Raw genomic sequence first — 26,129 nt, 5'->3', positions numbered from 1 at the left:
GCTATATCCACATTCTACAACAGATATGTATATCAACAATATCCACAGATAAGCATACAAGCTGTATCCACACTTCACAAAGATAAGCATATGAGCTCTATCTTCACTTCTCTAGACAAGCATATGAGCTCTGTCTACGGAGTTCATCCCCTATCTCCTCCCAATACCTATCCGGTTTAGAGGTACATCCCCTATCTTCCCCTAAACCGCGGAGTACATCCCCTATCTCCTCCTCTACACATAACGTATATAAACACATTGGTTCTATATACAATCACACAATACACACAATTGATGTATTCTATCAACCGTCAAGTTCCATGACACATTCCATTGATTAGTTTCCGTTTACCTAATCATCATGCATTGTCTACAACAATCTCGACTATCCTCCACCGATAGCCCAAAGCAGTTATTTCTAAAACAGAAAATAAATGCACAAATGGATATTCAATCAACATTTCATTTCCTCATTTCTCACCAATTAATTATCCCAATTAATTAAACAATGTAATTAGGCCATTTTCCATAATTACCATTTCAACCCTTAGGTCCCATTTTCATCAATGATTTAACATTCATTCCATTTCTCTATGCCAAACATGCATCTAGGTTTATTATGAATAAAACCCCAACTTTTGTAAAATTACACAAAAGCCCCAAACTTTCACAAAATTACCAAACCAAGCCCAACATCTCAAAATACCAAAATTTAAAGACAAAACCCATAGAGAGGAGTAGGTTATCCCTACCTCAAATTCGGAGTCCCAAAGGAGAAGACGACAAAACCCAACGTGCTCCAAAACCCGAGATTTTCAGATTAAAATGAAGCCCTCGACGATCAACAACTTTTTTGTAAAGGCCAAAGGTGAGTAAATCACTCCTACTAGATCAAAACCTAGAGAGAAGGTAGAGTCTAGAGTGAGAGACTCAACAATGGTGTTTTTGGAAAAGTAAGAGAGAGAAGAGAAAGTGAAAAAGTGATTTGGAAAGTCACAAATTCGGGACTTTAACCCAGGTCTCCGCTCGAGCGTAAAACACCCCGCTCGAGCGGCCACTCACAGACTTCCGCTCGAGCGGCCAACCTCCCGCTCGAGCGCAAAATGCACTCGCCCAGCACTTTTGCAGAACCAGGCCTACGCTCGAGCTCCCAACCCTACGCTCGAGCTCACAACACTGCACAACAAGATACTGGATGGATGTATTCCCCGCTCGAGCGCCAACACCTCCGCTCGAGCGGACAGGCCAAAAATCTGGGCAACTAGTTTTGGTTTCTAACTCAACCAACCTGTAACCAACCCGCCCAACACATCCTATAACTCAAATACAAAGTAAGAAAGGATGTAAACAAGATAATAAACAACTACCAACATCCACGGACACATGTCCGGATCACGGTATAACAAGGGTAAACCCGGGATCGCTATAGATTGGGTTATGTTAAAAAAACGATCATAAAAGTGAATTTTGAGAAAGAGAGGAGAAATAATGGGAGTTGTGTGATTTGTGAAAAAACTAAAAAGAAGAGTTTTTTTATTAATAGAATTTTGACTTCAAATTCTTATAATAAATTATATTTTTCAGTTTTTATTTTAATTTTATTGGGGTGTATTTATGTTTGAGTACTTTTACAAAATTCACTTCAAACTCAATAAATTTGATAAATTACATTTTAAATCAGTACTTTTAAATTTAATTATATTTTAATCTTATAATTAATTTAGAAATGGATATACACTAGGTGACACATTATTTTTATGAGTAATATATTTTTAAACTTCCAAACCAACCCTGGGGACTTACCTGGTTCGAATCTATTGGGAAATCACAATACTGTATTTATTATTATTTTTATTTTTAGAATCTTAATTTATTTAGCTTTTATTGTTTGTTGAACAAACTACAAAATTTAAATTTTGAAACAACATAATAATTATTTATTTGGTAGTATTTTATATATCAATGGGTATGAACAACAGAATAATTATTTGTTTGTCGGCAGTGGGAGTATTTCAGTGCTTCTCTGTGAGCTGCTTCACTGGAGTTTTGGGTTATTTCGTTGTTATTTTATTCGAGTTTTATAAAGCGTATGATACAAGTAAAATTGTTACAATTTTTTAAAAAGAATACTATTTCTTTATTTTTTTTAATATTTTTGTCAACAAATATTACAAACTTCATAAATTTTAAATTATAAAATGATACGTATGAATTACAATTGTATTTTGATCACAACATTATTTACACCGTGCCTTTAGGCACGGGCATACGCTAGTTTGGATACATTTAAGTAAGGTACATCTAAAAAAGTAAAAAAAATTACTTAAAATTTTAAAAATATTCACTAAAAACAAAAAAAAAAAACGAAAAATAAAAAGTTTAATTTGAAAAATTGAATTCAGAAAACTAAAATCAAACACACTAATTATGATTTAAACTGATAATTCAGACATGGTACTCTTTATAAGGGAAATATCATTAAAGTGGAAACTAAGAAAAACATTTTTAAGTTAATAAAAAACTTTGCAACATTAAAAAATAAATGTATAAACTTTCCCATGAAAGTAATAATATTTTTTAAAATTACCATTGAAATGCTATTTCTCCTTCTTTATATGGGTTCTGGCGTATGCCCGTACCTAAAGGCACGATATAATTAATTATGAGATTAAAATATAAATCAAAATTAAAGAAGAATGTATTCAAATTTTTTGTTTTTTGTTTTTTGTTTTTTTTTTCAAAGAGTAGGTAATGAATTCACAGGAAGGAGAAAAATTCTTAAATAAAGACATGAAACTTAAATGAAACACCAATTTATTAGTAACTCAAATAAATTTCAAGAATCCCCAAAATTAGGAACCTCCATGACTCCCAAAATGATGTAAACCAATCATATATTTTTATTTTTTTTCTTTCCTTCCTGGATCAATCATAGGTGAGTGAGAGTTATAAAGTTGTATTTTTTTTAAGAATATGTAGCATTTTTTATATTTTTAATAAAAAAAATCTTCCCAAGATAAATTGCACTTCCCCAAATTACAATCTCTCAATTTTCTCACCCACTCTCTCCCCTCTTCTCTATTACCTCAATCTCTCTCCCCCAAAGACTGTAATAAGTTGACGTTGTGCACTAAAATGCTATGAACAACTGATAAAAATATATATATATATCAAATAACTCCAACTATCCATTTGGTTTGCTCAGATGAACACACCATGAAATTAGATCAAGGGACTGGAACAATAAAGCAACGACCACAACAACATCCATCCAGCAATATAGCTGAAGAGAGTGAATATCCTCTATCCAAAAAAAAAAAACAATACGGCTATGTAAAAATAAAAAATAAAATAAAAAAATTTAAAAAGCTGAGAGGACCTTCGCAAAATCCACCCCTCCTTTAGTCCCACGGGTCTGTGAGCTTTGGATCTGATGAATAAATGGAGAAGATGACCATGGAACTTTTAGGGTATTCTCTAACACTGTTTCCACCATTGTTGTGGGTCAAGAAATTTATCAAAAAAGGGGAAAATAAAACTTGAAAGGTAAAATACATATTCTTACACACATAAATAAACATAAACCTTTCTGCCAAGTTTTTGAATTAATTTTTATGAACACAAACACAAATGCAACAAAAATGACAAAATTGGAGCTGATATGTACAAATAAAACCGGTAATTTTATCACACTTCAAACAACTCAAACCCAGATTAATAAAGCTTAACACATAAATTGCAAGATAAATTCCACCAACAGAAATGATGATCAAGACCTCAATTCCACCAACAAACTTGAAGATATATCACTCCTGGGCCAAACAAAAATTTGGCTATCGTTAGAATTAGAATATAACCCATGCCTTAAGATATATCATAATTGGGCCAAACAAAAAAAAAAAATTGAATAGAAAAAAAAAAAAAAAAAAAAAAAAAAAAAAAAAGTGGAAATATACCAAACAGATAAAACTACATAATCATTCTGTTCTGAGGTTGTTTTCGAATTGGGTAAGAGAGAATAGTAGAATCTCAGATAAGCTCATCATTTAATTTTTTATTTTTTAGAGAAACAAAAAAAGAGATTAGTTTTTGGATATAGAAATGGTAGAGACTAAGAAATTGACTACAGAAAATATAACACACACACATCTATTTTGATCGCCAAATAATCACAAAAGATTAGACAAAAGAAACACAAATGTAGATATTAGATGAATAAATGATACAAATGATAGAGAATCACAATGATTGAGAATCACCTTGAATACCTACAAAACTCCATAGCAAATATTACCACCAAATGATACAAATGTAGATATTAGATGAATAAATGAAAGAGAGAACCAGAGTGTTAACCATAGTAGACTTGTGAGTGTTTCCAAGTTAGCCATTTTAAAACATTTGGCTCAATTCAACCAAATTCTAACTCAAATTGGACCAATAGATATTGGCTAAACCAAATGGGTTATGTATAAACTGCACAACAACATGATTCCAATATATTCTAGGTGTTTTGATTTACGGTTTAGAAAAACAAAAATCAAAATGAGGGCCAAACTGCGGGTGACTTTTGCAACTTGGCAACCTAAAAAGAGTCCCAAAAGAACCACTTAAAAAATGCCCCAGTAAAAACATCACACCCTGATCCTCTCCCTAAAATCACACCAAACCCAAATCATAAAACTAAAATTCTTGAGTTTAACACTTACTGCTAAATAATCACAAAAGATTAGACAAAAGAACATAGGCTTATTGAAAGAGATACAATTCCATTTAATCCAATAACAATAAAAAAAATGATACAATTTCTCCACAAAATAAAACTAAAAATCAAAATTACAGAAAGAGGATATCATAAACTAAAATGGCATCAAGTTGAACCAAACTTGTGTGTTTCAGAACAATGTAAATACCTAAAAATAACCCAAGTTAATTAAGAACAAATCGAACAAATAACCCAAGTCAATTAAGAAAAATACCTAAAAATTGAACAAATCGACAAATAGTCCAACAACCCAATTCAATTAAGATCATCAACACTCTAATAGTTAGTTGCCTTGATGAGTCCAAATCTTTTCATTATCAAAAAGCTACCCATAAGACTCAAAGTAAACACAATCCCAACTTTCAAAGCAACTAAACATAGTAACCAATTATTAGCCAAAGGAAACCCAAATTTCACTTTCTTTACAATTTCCCACACTTTCTCACCAACCAAACAGGACTTAATTTTTTTAGTATAAACTAATGATTTATGGGCTGATAAAAATCTAATGCCATTTTTGGAATACTTGATAGTTAGTTGCCTTAAAAATCTGATTTATGATGGACTAACCCAACACATTGAAAAAAAAAACTAACCCAACACATTGAAAAAACAATGGAAAGTTTGAAAAATCTAAAATCTAAATCTAAAATCTAAAATCTAAAATTTGATGGAAGTTTAAGTATTCATGGGATAAAAGTATTCATGGCAGAATCTTTTATTCAATTTGGTCTGATTTTGATAACAAAAATACAACAATAATTTCATGGCTTTTCATAGATATTCATAGAAAGCAAAATAAGAGAGAGACACAGAGAGAGCATACCATTTCTGATCACAAATTCATATGTTTATAGATTCATATATCTATAAACATTTCTAGGAGAGATAGAGAGAGTAAACTCACGGGGATGTGCCGGAAAGCACCGAAGCTGGAAAACTTGTTCCCGGGGATGATGTCTCAAGCGAAACGACTTCGAATTTCTACAGATTTCTGCGAATAAAACCCATCAAATCCATTTCAAATTTCAGAAACCTCAACCCATCAAACTTTTTTGGTACAAACTACTGATTTATGAGTTGATAAAAATATGATGAAACTACTGATTTATGGGCCGATTTGTGGTGGAATACTCGACATATTTATGGGATGAAAGTTTAAAAATTTGATGAAATTTTAAATATTTGAACTGATAAAGAAACCTACAACTGACCCAACACATTGAAAAAACAATGGAAAGTTTGAAAAATCTAAAACCCAAATCTAAAATCTGATGGAAGTTTAAGTATTCGTGGGATGAAAGTATTCATGGCAGAATCTTTTGTTCAATTTGGTCTGATTTTGATAACAAAAATACAACAATAATTTCATGGCTTTTCATAGATATCCGTAGAAAGCAAAATAAGAGAGAGACACAGAGAGAGCATACCATTTCTGCTCACAAATTCACATGTTTATATATTCATATATCTATAAACATTTCTAGGAGAGCTAGAGAGAGTAAACTCACGAGAATGTGTCGGAAAGCGCCGAAGTCGGAAAACTTGTTCCCGGGGGTGATGTCTCAAGCGAAACGACTTCGAATTTTTGCGGATTTCTGCGAATAAAACACATCAAATCCATTTCAAATTTCAGAAATCAAAGCCCATCAAACCTCAATAAAACCTCAATAACTGTAAGCTGCCATCTGACCATCTCACAAAGCGTGCATTACTTTCATACTGCACATGAAAAGAAAATGTCACAATCATTTCCAATAAAGCATATAACAAATTCTTAAATACAAAAGAAAATGTGTTCTTCCTGCATGACTGCACAAGTGTTGGATCAATTCCAGCATTAAAAGGTTTTGCACAGAAAAACTTTGTTGAAGCCAAATGCCAAATAAGAAACCAAAACTGGGCATTTCTAAAAGTATTAAATCTTATTCCTTCTTTTGGCACCTTTTACTTTCAATCCTTACTTCATCTCAAAAAAGTGTAAATTCATATCCTACTTTAGCATTTTTAATTTCCATATTTTAGCCCCTTTAGTAAGGTACCAGAGAAAACAACTATGAATTTGGTGTAGCACCAATAATCAATGAAGTCTTTGATTCTTGGTGTGTTTGGAGTAGTGCGGAGTAGAATTTTTATCTCCTGTTTTTTCTTGGGTTTTCAGGTTGAATTGATCCATCCTTAAACCAAATTTTAAGATTTGTAGATTCTTTTGAGCAGAGCCCATTTGTTTAGTTGCTTTCTTTGTTTTTTTCCATTCTTGTACTTGGGTAGCTCCCCTTTCATGTCATTGTAGTCTCATCTCTTACTTCTCAAAAAAAAAAGTTGAACAATATATTTTTATCGAATAAAAAATGTCAGAAGATAAGAGAGTTGAACACAACAAATACAACCAAACGTCTAACCCACTCCGACTAAAGCAAGTGCAATAAATTATATTCCTCACCGTGTTTAGAAAATCTTAATGCAACAATTATATAAAATTTATAACATTTACAAACAAAAATATCAAGATATTGTTCATGAAGCCCAGAAAGTAAAATTCACAATAGTATAATATTATGTGTGTGGATAAGTATGGCATATGATATGAACTAAAATATGCTTCCATTTATTCACTTACAGATTTTGTGCCATCTGGATTTCGTACAATCCTCCAACTGACAATGTTGTTGTCCAGACGAATACGTTTCTTAGATCCAGATTCATCGGCCACAAAGATGTCTTCTTCTACATATGTCTTGGGATCAAATGGCTTTGGGTCAATGCCTATTATATTAGAAACCTTAATCATGTTCATCTGCAACATAACAAAAAAAGAGCATTAAAATTCCTAAATCAACATAACCAATTAATTGAAGTAACGCATGAGCAATAATACAACCACTACAACCTATGATACCAATCAAATCCATCAAATCCATTTCAAATTTCAGAAATCAAAAGCCATCAACCCATACACTTTCTTTAGGATTAGAAAGAATTATTTTTTGCTGGTGCGTTTAAGATTACAAAGTTAATTACAGTTTTCTTAGGATTTCAAAGCTAATTACAGTTTTTTATCAACTCAAATTAACATTCCTTTGTGAATGAGGGGAGGGGAGGGGAGGGAGGGGGGGATCTAAATCAACAACCAAGTGTGTGTGCTATTTTGACAACTGAGAAGAAGCAACTTAGAAGTCTCTCATAGGCAAACTATCAAACATGTTGTGGCCATTGCAGAATAAGCCAACATATCAGCACTTTTCTTCACCCCCATTGCCATTCTGCTTCTCATATCTAACTAATGTACTTGAAAAAAAAAAAAAAAGAAGTCAGCGAACCCTAGATTGCAACTCTGTTGTAATCTCTAAAACCGAAGCCTCAACTCTGATTGATACAGAAATTAGCCCTAAAACCGAAGCCATCAACTCTGATTGATACAAAAATTAGCCCTAAAACTGAAGCCTCAAAGAACTGAATAAATGTAAAATACCTCTGATGTTGGGAGGGTGGGAGCCGAGAGAGAGTGGGTGTCAATCAATGGCGACGGTGATGATAAGCAGCGGCGGTGGTGGTGAGCCCTGTTGAGACCACCGTCTCTGTTTGAATCAAATTGTTGGAAGATGTTTCTCTGATCTGCTACCTCTGTTAGCCAGTTTCAGAAAAGAAAGAATTTCGAAGATGAGAGAGAGATCATAGAGGGAGTTGAAGAGAGAATGTGAGAGATAACGTATAGAGAGGGTGTCACGCCCCACTTTTTGTTACACGGAGTCATTACCAAATTCTTTAACTTAATTCAATTTCAGAGATAACATGCGAAAATAAACTCATACATTCAATCTGTAGAAGTGATTAACAATACTCTCATTCGTATGCAAAGTAAATATTACATGAACTAACTTAATAAATTGCCCTTGGGCTTACATCATTAAAAGTACAAGAAGAAGGGTGTAACCCTTTACAACAATGGCATTCCGCCAACATAACTGAGGCCCCGTGGCCAACAAATAAGAAGATCCAAATCTTGTAGCACACCCTGCTAAACACCTGAAAAAGATTCAACAACGTGGGATGAACATATAGTCCAGTAGGGAACTCAACATGCTCCTTATCAATAACAACATTACAGATAGCTATGATCATGAACACCCACTCTCATACTAGAATAATAATGTGACAGTTTATACAAAATATATATATGAACTTTTCTTGAAAACAATCATTTAATTCACCGCTATAAGCGATTTATTCTTCCTTTTTCCTTTCATTAACCCCCGTTCCCAATCTTTTATAACATTAACAACTACTTAGAAAAATAGATTCACTAAGCCCATTACTCTTCCATTTGCCACACACACAACAGATGTGCCTTTTCAAAACATATTTGGCATTTCAATGCAATTCCAATTATATCGTAATCATTCATGCACACCTCTATAAAAAAGATAACAACTCAACTACATACATAAAATCAATCAATGAGTCAACTCGTCCCTCCAACACTATAACAAATACAATCCACAATGTTTCCAGATACACTGAATCAATAACAAAACAACACTGCACTACTAGCTATATGCGTAGTAAGCCAAAGATACACTTCTCACCACAATCTACCAGTTTACCAGGCGCTAGCTGGAAGGGTATGGTACCTTAGATTATCAGCGCGTCAGTTCTCCAGGCGCTAGCTGGAAGGGTATGATACCTTTGATTATAAGCGCTGAACACATAAGTGTGTGGAGTCCATCCCCTATCTTCTCACACACACTGGAGTACAACCCCTCTCTTCTCCCAAACCAGTATACAAATATAATGTAATTCAGCATTTCATTACATATAATGTTCAATCAACAATGGTGTATTACATACACAGCAATTCAACAGAACCACGTCATCCTCCACCGATGACCAAGGACAAAACCTCTAGATGCATGTATATTGTACACCAATTAACAAACTCAATTACTATGAGACCACAAACCTGACAACAATATTAACATGATAGTTCAAGATACAATTCCACACGTGTGTGTTCGACACTCATGAAACAACAAACCAATTTTCATACATATTTCCAAAATACTTTTCCCATTTTACAAAACAAGTTCCATTCCTTTTGTTTGTTTTCACAAAATCAACTCCATCACTTTTGTTGTTACAAGACCAAATACATTCCGTTTATTTACAAAACAATTCTATTGATAATAAAACCATAACTCACATTAGTCCACCACATTCATTTCAAACCATTCCAAAGCCAAAGTTAACCCCTTAGGCATTAACACCTTCACCCAACTCACATCAACAATAGAGATTTACAATATAGATTCACTATTCTCCATTTTAATTTATCAATCAAAATATGATTTAGGCCTTTTTCCTTTATCAACTACAACATGCTAATTTACACTCCAATTAGCCCAAAACAACCATTAATGACAACATAACCCTTTTTTTTCAACACCCAACCCTAGGTTCCTTCTCATGATTTCAAACAAATCCAACATGGATATGATTTTTATGCAATACAAAACTACCACATGTCTATCTATAGATGAAGTATTGAAAAAGAACAAGGAGAATCCCTACCTCAAATGTAGAACTCAAGGAGAAGATGAGCAAAACTCGGAAGTGCTTCAAATCCCAAAATTCTTGGATCACAACGAAGCCCTCGACGATCAACACACTTCTTATAAAGGCCCAAGGTGAGGAAAACACTCTAGCTAGATCAATCCTAAGAGAGAAGTTAGGTTTTAGAGTGAGGTGCTCTCCAATGGAGGTTTTGAAAAAGTAAGAGAGAGAAAGGAAATCAAAAAGTGACCAAAAAGGTGATTTCACGGACTGATATAAAGACAGGTCCGCTCGAGCGTACAAAACCCCGCTCGAGCGTCAGACACAGGTTCACGCTCGAGCGTCCAAAGATCCGCTCGAGCGCCGGATGCACTCTCCCAGAATTTTCTGCAGACGTCCAAAATGCTGAGGGAAAGAAATTCACGCTCGAGCGTCCAAACTGCCGCTCGAGCGAAGAGGCAACAACACAAGCCCGCTCGAGCGTCAAATCGCCGCTCGAGCGGAGAGACCAGAACCTGGGCAAAAATTCAAAGCTTAAAAAACACAGCCAACTTATTCCTAACTTGCCCAACACAACCCAAAACTCTAACACAAAGAGTAGGGATAGAAATGAGGATAAAACCACAACGAATCTACGGAACCGAGTCCGGATTACAGTTAAACAACAACAGGGAATACCGGGATCGCTATAACCTCCCCCCCTTAAAGAATTTCGTCCCCGAAATTAAGGATACGTCAAAACACAAGGCCAACTAATCACACAACACCAACACCCGAGTACTAGGAAAGAAACCATTCTCCCTACAAACTTTCGATTCACTCTTATGAAGAAAGAGACTAACCAAGGGAACACGTTCCAAATGACAACACTGTAGGCATAAAGCCACAATAAAATCAACCCTTCTGAAACAGTTTACTCACATCTGACCAGTGCTTCAAGCTAAGTCACTATGCAACAACACGACCCAAACAACTTTTGGAGTAAATAATAAGAAAACATTTTCTTGCTCAAGCGACATTTCTCAAAGATAGCCAAATTTTCAATGCTGACATTGCGAAATAAATTTTGCATTTTCCATGCGAAACTCAAAAACTTTGTATACATTTTTCACCAACACGGTGTTATCTAAAACACAGTCATCCATCATTTATTTGCCAAAAAATCATTCATTTGAAATTCCTCAAAACCCTTGAATTAAATCAATCTCTCAACAACACATTTAGATGGCCCAAACACTAGGAAAATTTTGTTTTCCGTTTCTTTTCCAAAACAACACCATCAACAACCATCACTCACACAGTGATGTCACAACTAACATGGAACAAAACATTTCTATAATGATAGTTAATAGAAATAACAACAGTATTATCAACACAAAAGGCATAAGAAATTCACAGTTTTGCAATTTCAGTCGGCCTCCCTTTACTTAATCAGTTTAATAACATACACCTGGCTCAGAACCTGGCCAACAAATTAAATGAGATAGTAACCCATATAAAACATTTTCCACTTCACCATAGACAAGCATATAAGCTATATCAATCTTTCAATAGATACACATTTTGGTGCTGTATCGTCGGAGTCCATCCCCTATCTCCTCCCAAACAATATACATATATAATGTATATAAAAAAAAATCCAATCATTTACAATGATCATTCAATGTACAAATTTGTTGTATTATTATAACCGTCATATTCAATGACACAACCGGATGATTAGTTTCGGTTTTCCTCAATCAACACACAAAGTCTACAACGAATGAGACTAACTTCACGGTGACCAAGGTCAACCCAAAACCCTATACCAGTGAGCTGACTAATCAACTCAATAAACTCCACACTCAGTAATCCACCCACTGATGTGCCACTAACCCCACACACGGAGTTCCCCACACAAACCCCTAAATTTTGGAATCTCAACGGATCTCCTAAAATCAAACCACAACAACACTATGTCTAAGGGAAGTACTATCCCCCACAATTGATAACCAATCACCCCACAAACACTACCCCAATACAACCGATGGAATCACCACGGACTCACTAAGTAGCAAGGCCCAAAACACGAACCAACACACAGGTATGAAGCAAGCAACAACATCAGGATCATTGATCCCTTTCATGACTCCTCAATAAACATAATAGAGAGCTTAAAACCCATACATACTCCCCAATACCTGAGGATTAAACAAACAACACTATGCGTACATAAGCAATACATAAACATGGTGCCTCAGCAACCCACAGTACCCCGGTCAACAACAAAGTGATTCATATAATATACCACCGGCTAACAATACAAAAGTCCCCCTCCAGAGTAATACCAAAGAACTAACTAATAAGTCGCCCCTCGCGAGGCTCCTGAAGCCTGGCCTGCCCGTTTCTGGTACCGAAAGCGCCCCCGACTGGACGGGTACGACTGAGTCTGACTAGGTTTTGAAACACTTGCAGAATTCACACGCAAAGGGCAAAAACGCCTACCATGGCCCTGCTGGCCACAAACGAAACAACCATCAGACCCCCTACTCTGAGACTGGCCTGAAACTTGCACCTCCCCGGACCTCTCAACAGAAGAGTCCGAAAACCCTGGCGAAGAAAAGGAACCAGCCCCCGACTGAGCATGTTTCCGCCTCCACCCCTTACTGAGCCTAGAGTATTTAGAAATCAAAGGACTTACCGCAATGGTCTCCTCCTTAACCCCATCATCTCTTGCAATCATGGCCTCCACATGGGCCGCTGCCTCAACTAAATAATAATAATCCTTCCAAAAGGATCCAGCTACCTTCTCCCGAATATTGAAACACAACCGCCTTTCAAACTCAAAACAACGACGCTCCTCTGTTGCCACCAACTCTGGAGCAAACCTCGACAAGCTAGCAAACCGCATCTCAAACTGCGCCACAGGAGTATCATCCTGACGCAACTCCAAAAACTGATCCCTCAACCTTTCCCGAGCAGAAGGAGGGAAATACTTGGCCAAAAAGGCCTCGGTAAAAGCAACCCACGTGCTACCTACCATACTCTTAGCATACTTCCACCAATAACTCGCATCACTCTTCAACTGAAAAGTCGCCAAAGAAACCCTCAACTCCTCCTCTTCGACTCTGAGCATATCAAGAGTCTTGGTAATCTGTTCCAACCAACTTTCTGCCTCCAACGGTTTAGCCTCCCCCACAAACTCTGGTGGGCCGGAGCGGAAAAACTCCTTAGTAAGCTTGAGAGCATGCCCACTGCCGCCCCCAGTGCGAGCTAGGGCGTCTTGTACTGCTCTCACAATCTCACGTGCGACATCCTCGCCGACAGCCGATGCTGCAACGGCAGGTACTAAAGGAACTGTTGTGCCTCTACCAACACTCCTACTACTCAATCGTCCTCTACTTCCTCGTGTAGACATCCTATAAAGCACAAAAGCAATAACCACGCTTAGTGTACAACACAATAGCCTTCTCCGAGGCACACTCCACTACTAAGTCACAAGATATACACCTCTATTGCATATAAACATCTAAACATATAAACACGTAATCGAATCAAGTCTACAAAGATAGCCACTCATCCCGGAACTCTCAAGGAATTCCCATCAGAAACCACGTTGATCAGGCGTGTTTCCAAAAGGACCTCAAAGCAAGTTCACCGGCTATGAATACTATCCGAGAGACTAAATCCCATGCTCACATAAATGCAACACATAAGTCCTAACTTTCATGATATCTATATGCAACGTCCTCACAATACGTAGTAAACCCACTGTGGTAAAAACCACTTCCCACGAGCCCAAAGTATTCAAACTTGGCTCTGATACCAAGTTGTCACGCCCCACTTTTTGTTACACGGAGTCATTACCAAATTCTTTAACTTAATTCAATTTCAGAGATAACATGCGAAAATAAACTCATACATTCAATCTGTAGAAGTGATTAACAATACTCTCATTCGTATGCAAAGTAAATATTACATGAACTAACTTAATAAATTGCCCTTGGGCTTACATCATTAAAAGTACAAGAAGAAGGGTGTAACCCTTTACAACAATGGCATTCCGCCAACATAACTGAGGCCCCGTGGCCAACAAATAAGAAGATCCAAATCTTGTAGCACACCCTGCTAAACACCTGAAAAAGATTCAACAACGTGGGATGAACATATAGTCCAGTAGGGAACTCAACATGCTCCTTATCAATAACAACATTACAGATAGCTATGATCATGAACACCCACTCTCATACTAGAATAATAATGTGACAGTTTATACAAAATATATATATGAACTTTTCTTGAAAACAATCATTTAATTCACCGCTATAAGCGATTTATTCTTCCTTTTTCCTTTCATTAACCCCCGTTCCCAATCTTTTATAACATTAACAACTACTTAGAAAAATAGATTCACTAAGCCCATTACTCTTCCATTTGCCACACATACAACAGATGTGCCTTTTCAAAACATATTTGGCATTTCAATGCAATTCCAATTATATCGTAATCATTCATGCACACCTCTATAAAAAAGATAACAACTCAACTACATACATAAAATCAATCAATGAGTCAACTCGTCCCTCCAACACTATAACAAATACAATCCACAATGTTTCCAGATACACTGAATCAATAACAAAACAACACTGCACTACTAGCTATATGCGTAGTAAGCCAAAGATACACTTCTCACCACAATCTACCAGTTTACCAGGCGCTAGCTGGAAAGGTATGGTACCTTAGATTATCAGCGCGTCAGTTCTCCAGGCGCTAGCTGGAAGGGTATGATACCTTTGATTATAAGCGCTGAACACATAAGTGTGTGGAGTCCATCCCCTATCTTCTCACACACACTGGAGTACAACCCCTCTCTTCTCCCAAACCAGTATACAAATATAATGTAATTCAGCATTTCATTACATATAATGTTCAATCAACAATGGTGTATTACATACACAGCAATTCAACAGAACCACGTCATCCTCCACCGATGACCAAGGACAAAACCTCTAGATGCATGTATATTGTACACCAATTAACAAACTCAATTACTATGAGACCACAAACCTGACAACAATATTAACATGATAGTTCAAGATACAATTCCACACGTGTGTGTTCGACACTCATGAAACAACAAACCAATTTTCATACATATTTCCAAAATACTTTTCCCATTTTACAAAACAAGTTCCATTCCTTTTGTTTGTTTTCACAAAATCAACTCCATCACTTTTGTTGTTACAAGACCAAATACATTCCGTTTATTTACAAAACAATTCTATTGATAATAAAACCATAACTCACATTAGTCCACCACATTCATTTCAAACCATTCCAAAGCCAAAGTTAACCCCTTAGGCATTAACACCTTCACCCAACTCACATCAACAATAGAGATTTACAATATAGATTCACTATTCTCCATTTTAATTTATCAATCAAAATATGATTTAGGCCTTTTTCCTTTATCAACTACAACATGCTAATTTACACTCCAATTAGCCCAAAACAACCATTAATGACAACATAACCCTTTTTTTTCAACACCCAACCCTAGGTTCCTTCTCATGATTTCAAACAAATCCAACATGGATATGATTTTTATGCAATACAAAACTACCACATGTCTATCTATAGATGAAGTATTGAAAAAGAACAAGGAGAATCCCTACCTCAAATGTAGAACTCAAGGAGAAGATGAGCAAAACTCGGAAGTGCTTCAAATCCCAAAATTCTTGGATCACAACGAAGCCCTCGACGATCAACACACTTCTTATAAAGGCCCAAGGTGAGGAAAACACTCTAGCTAGATCAATCCTAAGAGAGAAGTTAGGTTTTAGAGTGAGGTGCTCTCCAATGGAGGTTTTGAAAAAGTAAGAGAGAGAAAGGAAATCAAAAAGTGACCAAAAAGGTGATTTCACGGACTGATATAAAGACAGGTCCGCTCGAGCGTACAAAACCCCGCTCGAGCGTCAGACACAGGTTCACGCTCGAGCGTCCAAAGATCCGCTCGAGCGCCGGATGCACTCTCCCAGAATTTTCTGCAGACGTCCAAAATGCTGAGGGAAAGAAATTCACGCTCGAGCGTCCAAACTGCCGCTCGAGCGAAGAGGCAACAACACAAGCCCGCTCGAGCGTCAAATCGCCGCTCGAGCGAAGAGACCAGAACCTGGGCAAAAATTCAAAGCTTAAAAAACACAGCCAACTTATTCCTAACTTGCCCAACACAACCCAAAACTCTAACACAAAGAGTAGGGATAGAAATGAGGATAAAACCACAACGAATCTACGGAACCGAGTCCGGATTACAGTTAAACAACAACAGGGAATACCGGGATCGCTATAGAGGGAGTTGAAGAGAAGGTGTTTGGGCAGACGTGGGAGAGAGAAAGAGAGCAGAGAGTCTTTGGGCGGGAATAAAAGTGATCTCAACCGTTAGATAGTATATAGGAATCATCTCAACCATTAAATCGAAATGTATTTCTGATACATTTTTATTGGTGACGGATAAGTGATCTCAACTTGGTTTCTTATAGGAAACCAAGTTTAGGGCTCAAACATAACTTTATAGGAATCATCTCACTATCTAACAGATAAGTGATCCAACCGTTAGATAGTGGATAAGTCACCAATAAAAATCATCTCAACCATAACTCAAGTATACGTCACGGTTTTTGAAACAATTTAATAAAATATTTTCAAACATATTTATTTTTTTTCACTTATAAAAAATTATTAAAAAAATCAATTCTCAAAAGAATTTTTAATGTTTAACACTTGTCCCATAGATACAATATTAAAATGACTCCAATTTTGGATTTTAAGTTTTGATGTCTTCAAAACAGGAGTATTGCCATAATAATTACATATTTCTACTATGGTGTCTTATTATCTAATTTTTAATTGTCAACACTATATTGAAAATTTACATTATTAGTAAGACAGGTTACAACAATAATATATAATATGTCTAAAATTTAATTTAAAACATTTGAATCAACAATAATATATATTGAATGGACCAACAAATTTTTTACTAATATCTACAATATTAGTAAGACAGGTTACAACAATAATATCTAATTTTTAATTGTCATCCTGAATATTTCTCATCAACTCATCTATAATTTACAACAATAATATATATATTGAAAACATTCTCTTTCTTTTTAGAATCACACAACAAATATATTACATTTGAATGGACCATTTTTTTTTTTTTTTTTAAGTGTATGAGTTTAACATTTTAAAAAATTATAAATGACTTTAACAGGCTTTTTTAACACTAATTAATTATACTTTTAAACCCTTCACCCACTTATCATCAGGTTCACCTTCACCACCGAAGCCATCTTTGGCACCTCTCATAAATGACGTGTGAACGGAAACACTATAACTTGACTTGTAATTTAAATCAAAAGTGATGGGGCTATTTGCCCAAAACAGTCAAATGAAAAATTTGGTGCACAAATGGAAGGTAGATAATTTGCAACAGTCAAATAAAAATAAATATTGGCCCAAAACAACAGTCAATTGAAAACATACACCAAGGAAAGATACATGCCCAATCCATGCATAACACAATCATAGAAAGATACATGCCCTGTTTGTAGGTATAATTAACCACTAATCAGGGAAAGATACATGCCCTGTTCGCAGCTTGAATTATGTTTCTACTTCTTTGTTACCATTTCCCAAAAAACTTTCTTGATTACTAATGAAAAAACAACCATACCTATTGTTTGGTTATATAATTTTAGACACCAAGAAACAAAAAATTAGCAATAATAAAAGTTAACATGGATTTCCTTGGCAATGAGATGCTATTTCCAAATCAGTTGCTACCAAATTAAATAATAAAATTCAAAATTTTATTTAAATAAATAACTGCCATGGATAGAAAATGCTTAACGGGCTACCATCAAGAGGAGAAGAAATAAAAAAATAAACATCCAAGGAATAAGAAAAAAGGCCAACCCAATGTTTAAAATAGATGTATTTTAACAATCACATTAAAATGATAAAATTAAAATCAGAGCACAACAATTGTCCAAATTTGAACTCTTCTCTTTTCTAATCGACTTCAATTTTATAGAGATGAAATCAGAACCCGTTATAATCATAAATTACTATAGTTCACCATTTATCACTTGGAAAATCCAAACATAAATTTATGCCACAAAAAAAAAAAAAAAAAAAATTTCAATAGATAACAAAGCCATTTTATAAGCAATAATGAATAATTATTTCATGAAGGCAACTATAACAATTTTATCTCTGAATTTTTTCTTTTCATTAGGAACTCTAGATATTCAAAAAAAATTATATGGAAAATATTTATCATATGTACATTAGAATCACACAACAAATATATTACATTTGAATGGTACAATTTTTTTTTAATAATAAAATGTTAAAAGATCAGCTAAACAAATCACCCTTGTTTTCTTTTTAATAGCTCCAAACAAACAGTCACTTCCCTCATAGACTAATTTAGAATAGATGTATTTTAACAATCACATTAAAATAATAAATTAAAATCGAAGCACAACAATTGTCCAAATTTGAACTCTTATGTATCCTAACTGACTTCAATTTTGTAGAGATGAAATTAAAACCAAAATCAAAACTCATTATAATCATAAATATTTTGAAGTTCACCATTTATCACTTGGAAAGTCTAAACATAAATTTACGCCAAAAAAAATAAAATTCACCAGATAACAAAGCCATTTTATAAGCAATAATAAATAATTATTTCATGAAGGCAATTAAAGTAATACACACACATATACATTCACCAAAATTTTTTGAAATACAACATAGAATATTATACTCCCTTAAAAAGGTGCCAAAAAAACATAAACTCTCTTGCCATATTACACATAAATGTTAAAATGCCAAGGCTCTGAAATTTTTCTTTTAATTAGAAACTGTAGATATTCAAATAGTTAATGGCAAATCTAACTAAAATTAAACCCAAGGTTCATTAAATAAAATTAACTGTACTATTTTTTTAAACAAAGATTACAACCAAATACTTAAGCAGATTTGGGATTAGTAGTTCAGATTATTCAGAATTAGAAGTGAGCAACCAAACAAACCCCTAAGAAGTGAGGCAGTGACTTGAAGAATAAAAAAAGGTTTCTAACAAATTTCTATCAAAATGGTGGATTTTCTTACCTATCAAAATGATGTTGAGGTTTTCATTTTTCTAGAGTTCCAAGAATTCAAATGTGTTTTATTTTGGACCTTTTGTGGGTAACAAAACAGAGCAAAAAGAGAAGGAGAAAGAGATTACCTTGGTGAGAATTAGTTCAGTTCCTGCTCTAGAGGCAGAAATTTATGTTTGGTAACTGGTAAAAACAATGAAATCAACAAAGAAAGAGGAGCGAGGAATTTCACAAATTAATGATTCAAACCCATCGAGGAAATTCTATTAGTAACAATTGTATATTGCAATGACAGTGAAGAAAAAGTTATATAATATCTCCTCTATGAAAGAAAGAAGAATTCAAGAAACAATTAAACGAAAAAAGTTAAAGGACAAAATTTAAATACGCTAGAAACTTGAACTGAAGAATTTAAGGAAAGAAGAATTCAAACACATCGAGAAATCAATATGTTTGCAACATTCAAAGGACAATGACAGGAAAATATTACTTCCCAGCACAATGACAACAATTTAATTCCAATCTCAAACTGAAACCAAAATGAAAATGATGAAACTATAATGCATTTATAATTATTCCACTCTCAACATCATCATGCCAAAAGGTTAACGAAAAATAGGTTTAATTTCAAATCGGTTTAATTTCAAAGGACAATGACAGGAAAGAAAACATTCCCTTTCTTTTTAAAATCACACAGTAAACAAATTACATTTGAATGGTACAAATTTTTTTTTTTTTTTTTTGAGTGTGTGAAGTTAACATTTTAAAAAATTATAAATGACTTTAACAGGCTTTTTTAACACTAATTAATTATACTTTTAAACTCTTTACCCACTTATCATCAGGTTCACCTTCATCACCGAAGCCATCTTTGGCACCTCTCATAAATGACATGTGAACGGAAACATTATAACTTGACTTATAAATTAAATCAAAAGTGATGGGGCTATTTTTAAAATACAATTTTAATGAAAATATAATGAACCCATAAAAAAATAGAGTGGAATTGGGGTTTATTTGGATTAGCCTCATAGTAACTCAAGAAACAAAACTACCTAACTATATTAATAAATTTTAAATTTCTAATTGAATTGGGTTGATTCAAGATTCAACCAACCCAATTCCATTATTTCTATTTGAAATATGTTAGGCTTATTTGCCCAAAACAGTCAAATGAAAAACTTGGTGCACAAATGGAAGGTAGATAATTTACAACAGTCAAATAAAAATAAAATGATTGATGTTGGTACAACAGTCAAAGATACATGCCCAATCCATGCATACCACAAACATAGAAAGATACATGCCCTGTTTGTGGGTATAATTAACCACTAATCAGGGAAAGATACATGCCCTGTTTGTAGCTTGAACTGTTAAACTGTTAATCACTGTACAAAGCAATAAACTTTATAGTGATTATGGTGGGTTTTATAAGCAATAAATTATCATAAACGGGGGGAAATGTGTTGGGAATTCAAAAAATCTAACCCAACACATTGAAAATGCAATGGAAAGTTTAAATAAAACTTCCAACTGATGAATATCAATATTGGAGTTGGTCATCATTGTTGTTACCATTACTGTGATTATTGTTATTGTTATTGTCATTATTATTATTAGAATATCTTCCTTCTAACTTTTATGCTTTGTTGGGTTTCCATCTATGTTGCCATATAAGGGTGGGGAAATTTCAAATGAACTTCAAACTTATCAACTACCTAAGAAGATTGAATTGCTGAGTGATTCACTGACACCAAACTTATTTCAGATTTCAGATATCAACATAGATGGAAACCCAAATGGGTTGAGTTTGAAGTGTAATAGAATCAAGATGAATCAAACTCATTTCAGATTTCAGATATCAAACCCATCAACCCCATTTGAGTTTGAAATGCAATAGAATCAAGATGAATCAAACCCATTTCAGATTTTAGATATCAAACCCATCAACCCCATTCAGATTTCTAAAAATTAAACCAATTTCAAAAATCAAAACACATTTAAAAATGAAACCCATTTCACAATTCAAAAAACAAACATGTTTAATTTTTCCAACACAAACACAAATACAGTTTCAATTTGGAACTTTGTATATATTATTCTTCATTAACCTAAGAATATGTTACCTGTAGATCAATGAGGGGAAAAAAAATCTAAAATGCAGATATCAAAATCTAAAACCAAAGTTGGAATTCGAAAATAACTTCATAATTGAAACAATAAAGAATGGGAGAAAAAATTTAAAATTTAAAGTCACACTAATGGAGAATTCTAAGAAAATAAAAAGACCTTTGCTAATGAAAAGTATGTTATTACAAATTCCAACCAATTAAGTCGTGAATTTCAAAATCAATTAACTGAAAAAGATTCAAATCCTAACAATTAACAAAATAAAAATTTAAAGTCATGGTTGTCTAACTTGACTATACAAATCCTAACCAAAGAAATAATCACTAAACAACAATGCTTTAATTTAAAGCAATGCTTTAATTTAAAGCCATGCTTGAGTAAGAATACAAATCAAATTCTTACCTTAATGTTTGGACATCCTCAAGTTTCCTAATGACCATTCACTGTTCTTAAGAAGTATCAAGCTGTCTAATGTGAGCCTTTTTACACCAAATTCACACCAAATACGTTAATTCACACCAAATTCTCACAGAGGATATCATGATTATTAATATGTGAGCATCAACAATTTTATGGGAAGAAGAATACCATGGTTTGAACAACTATTATACAAATTTAAGGGGTATGAATAATGGTGAAATAGGACTTTGTACCCTTGACTGCGAGTGACTCTAGTCTATGGTTTTGCTGTGAGTGTGGAGTTGTAGTTGACCTTAGAATTAAATTGGTTGGCTGGCTCAGGCTGTGCATGATGTGGATTTATTCATAATTGATTAAATTGTTAACAGTTAAAAATTTGAAAATCTAGTTAAGCTTTGATAGGAAAAAATGTGAACACCCCTTTTTTGTGATAATTATGTATTGCTATCATAATTTTGGTCATCTTGTTAATTGATCTTATAATTTTGGTGCTTTGCTGGTTGGGACTGTTCAATGTCTCTGGAGGCATCGACACTTTTTCATGCCTCTGACCCTGTTCGATTAAATGGGGATTCTAACATAGTTGGGGGATTTTGCCTTGTCTTTCATGTAACATACTTTTGGTTGTTCAAGTACAAAACCTCATCAACTTTAGCATTTATAGTTGGTTTGCGGTAGTACATATATATATATATATATATATATATATTTTGTATTCTTTTATAATGAAGATTTTTTATTTGTAATTATGTCAATAACAATAATTTTTTTCTTGCTTTTTTTCTTTTCAATGGTTGGAATATGAACATTGTATTCTAAGCATTCCTTGCATTCTCAAACATTGAATTTTTTTGATTCATTTCCAGGTAAACCACACAAAAAGAGAGCTGCACAATGTCTTCATTAAAAAGCTTTACAGGTAACAGTGTGAAGGTAGTGAATTCTTTTAGGATTAGAATATTGCTTTTTTTCAATGACTATGATTATTTTAGGATATTGTATTCTTTTAGGATTAGAATACAATATCCTAACTGTACAGTGAATTATTTTAGGGTTAGAATATTCATTTCTAGGTAAACCACACAAAAAGAGAGCAGAACATTGCTTTTTTTCTTTACAAATGACTATGTTCTTTTAAAAGCAGACTTTAGATTATTGATATTCTTTTACTAGTGATAACTTTAGCTACTCAGCTTAACTGTACTGTATTTATTCTTTTACTATGATGTTTGGGAAGAAGAATACCATGGTTTGGGAAGTGAGTTAAGTTTGACGTTCATCTTGAAATGTGTTTAATCATTTGCATTTCAAACACAAATACATTTCACCAAACTTGAGTGATTCACTTATCAACTACCTAAGGAGATTGAACTTCAAACTTATTTTTTTGTTTTTTATTTGTTATCTTTTATAGGAGTAAAAGTGTTGTGAAAATAGGTGAAATGATTAGAAAGTGTTCTGATTTCAGTGAATTCAATAAATAGTGTATTATGTTTCTTTTTAGAAAGTGTTCTGGCATAAAATTGGACATATCTCTATATAGTTACATGTAAAATAGAAGGCTGACCGTTTCAAAAGGAAAGCACTGTGTGCTGTACATGAAATCTAAAAGTAATACAAAAAAAAAAAAATTATCAACCAACAAATCCTTCAAGATTCAGAATTCAAACAATAAATCCAAACAACATAATCAACCAACAACAACAGTCAAGAGTAGAGAAAGGGAAAAACACAACAGCGATCAAGAGCAGCGAGTTCAAAGTATTACCTGGATTGGATGCTCTTATGAACTTTGCAATGCCAAACTAACCTGCCAAGAATTTGATAAAAACATAGATTTATAAGACATGAGCGTACTACTCGAAGATTGAAGCTTCAATGCTTCAAAAACCTTGGTGGCACAACTACTCGAAGGTTATTTTACGATTTATTTGCAATCCATTCTGTTTTTGTGTTCCATTCTCATTTGGTCCCTTATTTCTTTTTTTAAATTTTTGAGAAGGAACTATCTCATTGCTAATCAAAGAGTCTATCTGGTTGCCATTCTGTTTTTGTGTACATAGGTTTACCCCAAAAGAAATAGTCCCTTATTTCATTTTTTAAATTTTTGAGAAGGAACTATCTAATTGCTATGTTTACCCCAATAAAAAGGACTCCAAAGAAGCAATTACAACCTGTTCTTGAGGCTTGAGATCCTTGGGTCTAACCAATTTGTTATGTTTACACTTGAAATTGGAATTACTCTTTTGTTGTTCTTATGAAATAATACTTGATCTTCATAAAATCGATTTTGATTTTAGAAATGTATTTTTATTTTCAGTTTGATTTTATGAAATGGATTTAATTCCTTAATGGAAAATGAGTGTTGATTTTTTATGATTTTGAAAAACCTTTTAAAATGGGTGTTGTTTTGAAATGGGTGTATTATGTTTCTTGCTTCCAGTGCATGATCATGATCATGATGATCAGAGACCATTTGATTGCCTCCAACACAGTGAGTTTTTGAACCAGTGAGTTCTTGAACCAGAGCTCTGAACTCTGAAGCTGTTAGAGGGAAGGAAAAGAGAGAAGATAAGAGAGAGAGAGAGAGAGAGAGGAAAATGGAGGAGCAAGACAGCCCAGAACATATGTATGTGGTGGCAAGGTCGAGCGGGGTGATGGCTACCAAACGTTACCAAAAAAATAAAAACCAAAGTGCGAGGGTTATAGATGACTGCACCATGAATCAAAGCGAAACAGAGAGAGAAGGTGAGAGGCAGAAATCGATATTACCTTGCTAGCCGAGGAAGGGTAAGAACCTTGAAGCAGAGCCTTGCGAGTCGTGAGAAATCATCGAAACAGAACCTTGATGAAAAATCAAAATCGAATAGATCAGAAATCGATTTTCAAAACCTTGAAACCACCAAAACAGATCAGAAATCGAAACAGAAAGTGAAGGGGAGAGACAGAAATGGAGGGCATTACCTTGCGAACCAAGCGAAATCGAACCCTTGCGAGTGGTGATGATGAGCAGCGGCGAATGTATTTGAGCGGGAGAGAGATGTTTGAGCAGAGGTGATGAGCAGTGGTGATGATGAGCAAAGGTGGGTGAGAACAGAAAGGGGGAGAGAGACGTGAGTAGGTGGAAGGGTGAGGGAGAGAGATATTTGAGCAGGAATGTATGATCTCAGAATTGATCTACACCGTTAATAGATTCTTACAATTGATCTAGACCATTAGATCAAAATGTATCTCACATACATTTTTACATATTTTCAAAAACACTTCCCCCTTATTATATAGATTCTGGAAGTTCAAGAGGCAAGGACAATACAATAAATTAGTAAGATTTTAGAGGTGAAAATTTAGAGATGAAATCAATTTTTAGTGACAATAACTTTTACTTGTCGAAAGTGTCAATATTATATTTTTAGCGATAAAATTTGACATTTCGTAATGAAAACTATTATTTGTGACGAATTTTCTTCTACAGAAGTCAACATTTTTTGGGCAAAATTATTTTATCATTTATTTCCTACATTTTCAATATTTTGTTACTGAAGATCCATTTTTTATTTTTTTGGACGGACTTTTAGTGACAAAATAAATTTATCTCCTGTTTCTTGTAACAAAAATTCCACTTTTATGTAGGAAAAATTTTGATCCTTACAACTATTAAAAGTTGTAGTTTGAGATAGAGAATTAGAAATTAAGAATAAGTTTAGATTAATGGAAAAATTAGTCTAGGGTCCCTCTCCCACTTTTCGTAATGGAAGAGATCCACAAAATTATGTTTTGATGTCTAAGGTCCCTAAACATATATCAGAGAAATTTGACTCTTTGTCTCTACTCTGCTCTCTCTCTCTCTCTCTTCTCCTCTCACACACTGTCTTTCAGATCCAAGGCAACAAGCTTTGCTCCTCCACCCTCATCTCTACCCTCCTCTACGATATCTTTCTCAACACCTTCTCCTCCGACTCCTCCCTCCGCTCCACCACTGTTGCAGACCTTCGCGCCGCCGCCCGGATCCGTGATCCGGCCTACCTCTCATTCTCTAATGGCGCACTCTAGCAACCTCCCCTGCGACAGAGACGGCATTTGCATGATCTGAATCTCATCGACAAGCA

General features: G+C 34.4%; 1 long non-coding RNA gene across 4 annotated transcripts; it reads right to left on the bottom strand.

The window, feature by feature from the left end:
• Positions 1-3,662: 3,662 nt before the first annotated feature.
• On the bottom strand, positions 3,663-25,889 carry LOC114275886 (uncharacterized). Of its 4 annotated transcripts, none has more exons than XR_014334842.1 (9): positions 24,988-25,889; positions 24,796-24,867; positions 23,792-23,833; positions 19,602-19,656; positions 8,238-8,389; positions 7,386-7,562; positions 6,277-6,487; positions 5,673-5,759; positions 3,663-3,812 (listed from the first exon to the last, which is right to left on the bottom strand). It is a non-coding gene; the product is annotated as an uncharacterized LOC114275886 (long non-coding RNA). The 4 variants fall into 4 exon arrangements; XR_014334843.1 differs by lacking the exon at positions 8,238-8,389 and having other exon boundaries at positions 6,277-6,363; positions 6,459-6,487; XR_014334841.1 differs by lacking the exon at positions 8,238-8,389.
• Positions 25,890-26,129: the final 240 nt, after the last annotated feature.

The sequence above is a fragment of the Camellia sinensis genome, chromosome 7 (assembly GCF_055761805.1).
Source record: "Camellia sinensis isolate YWXY chromosome 7, ASM5576180v1, whole genome shotgun sequence".
Lineage (NCBI taxonomy): Eukaryota > Viridiplantae > Streptophyta > Magnoliopsida > Ericales > Theaceae > Camellia > Camellia sinensis.
This window is presented reverse-complemented; position numbering and strand designations above follow the sequence as displayed.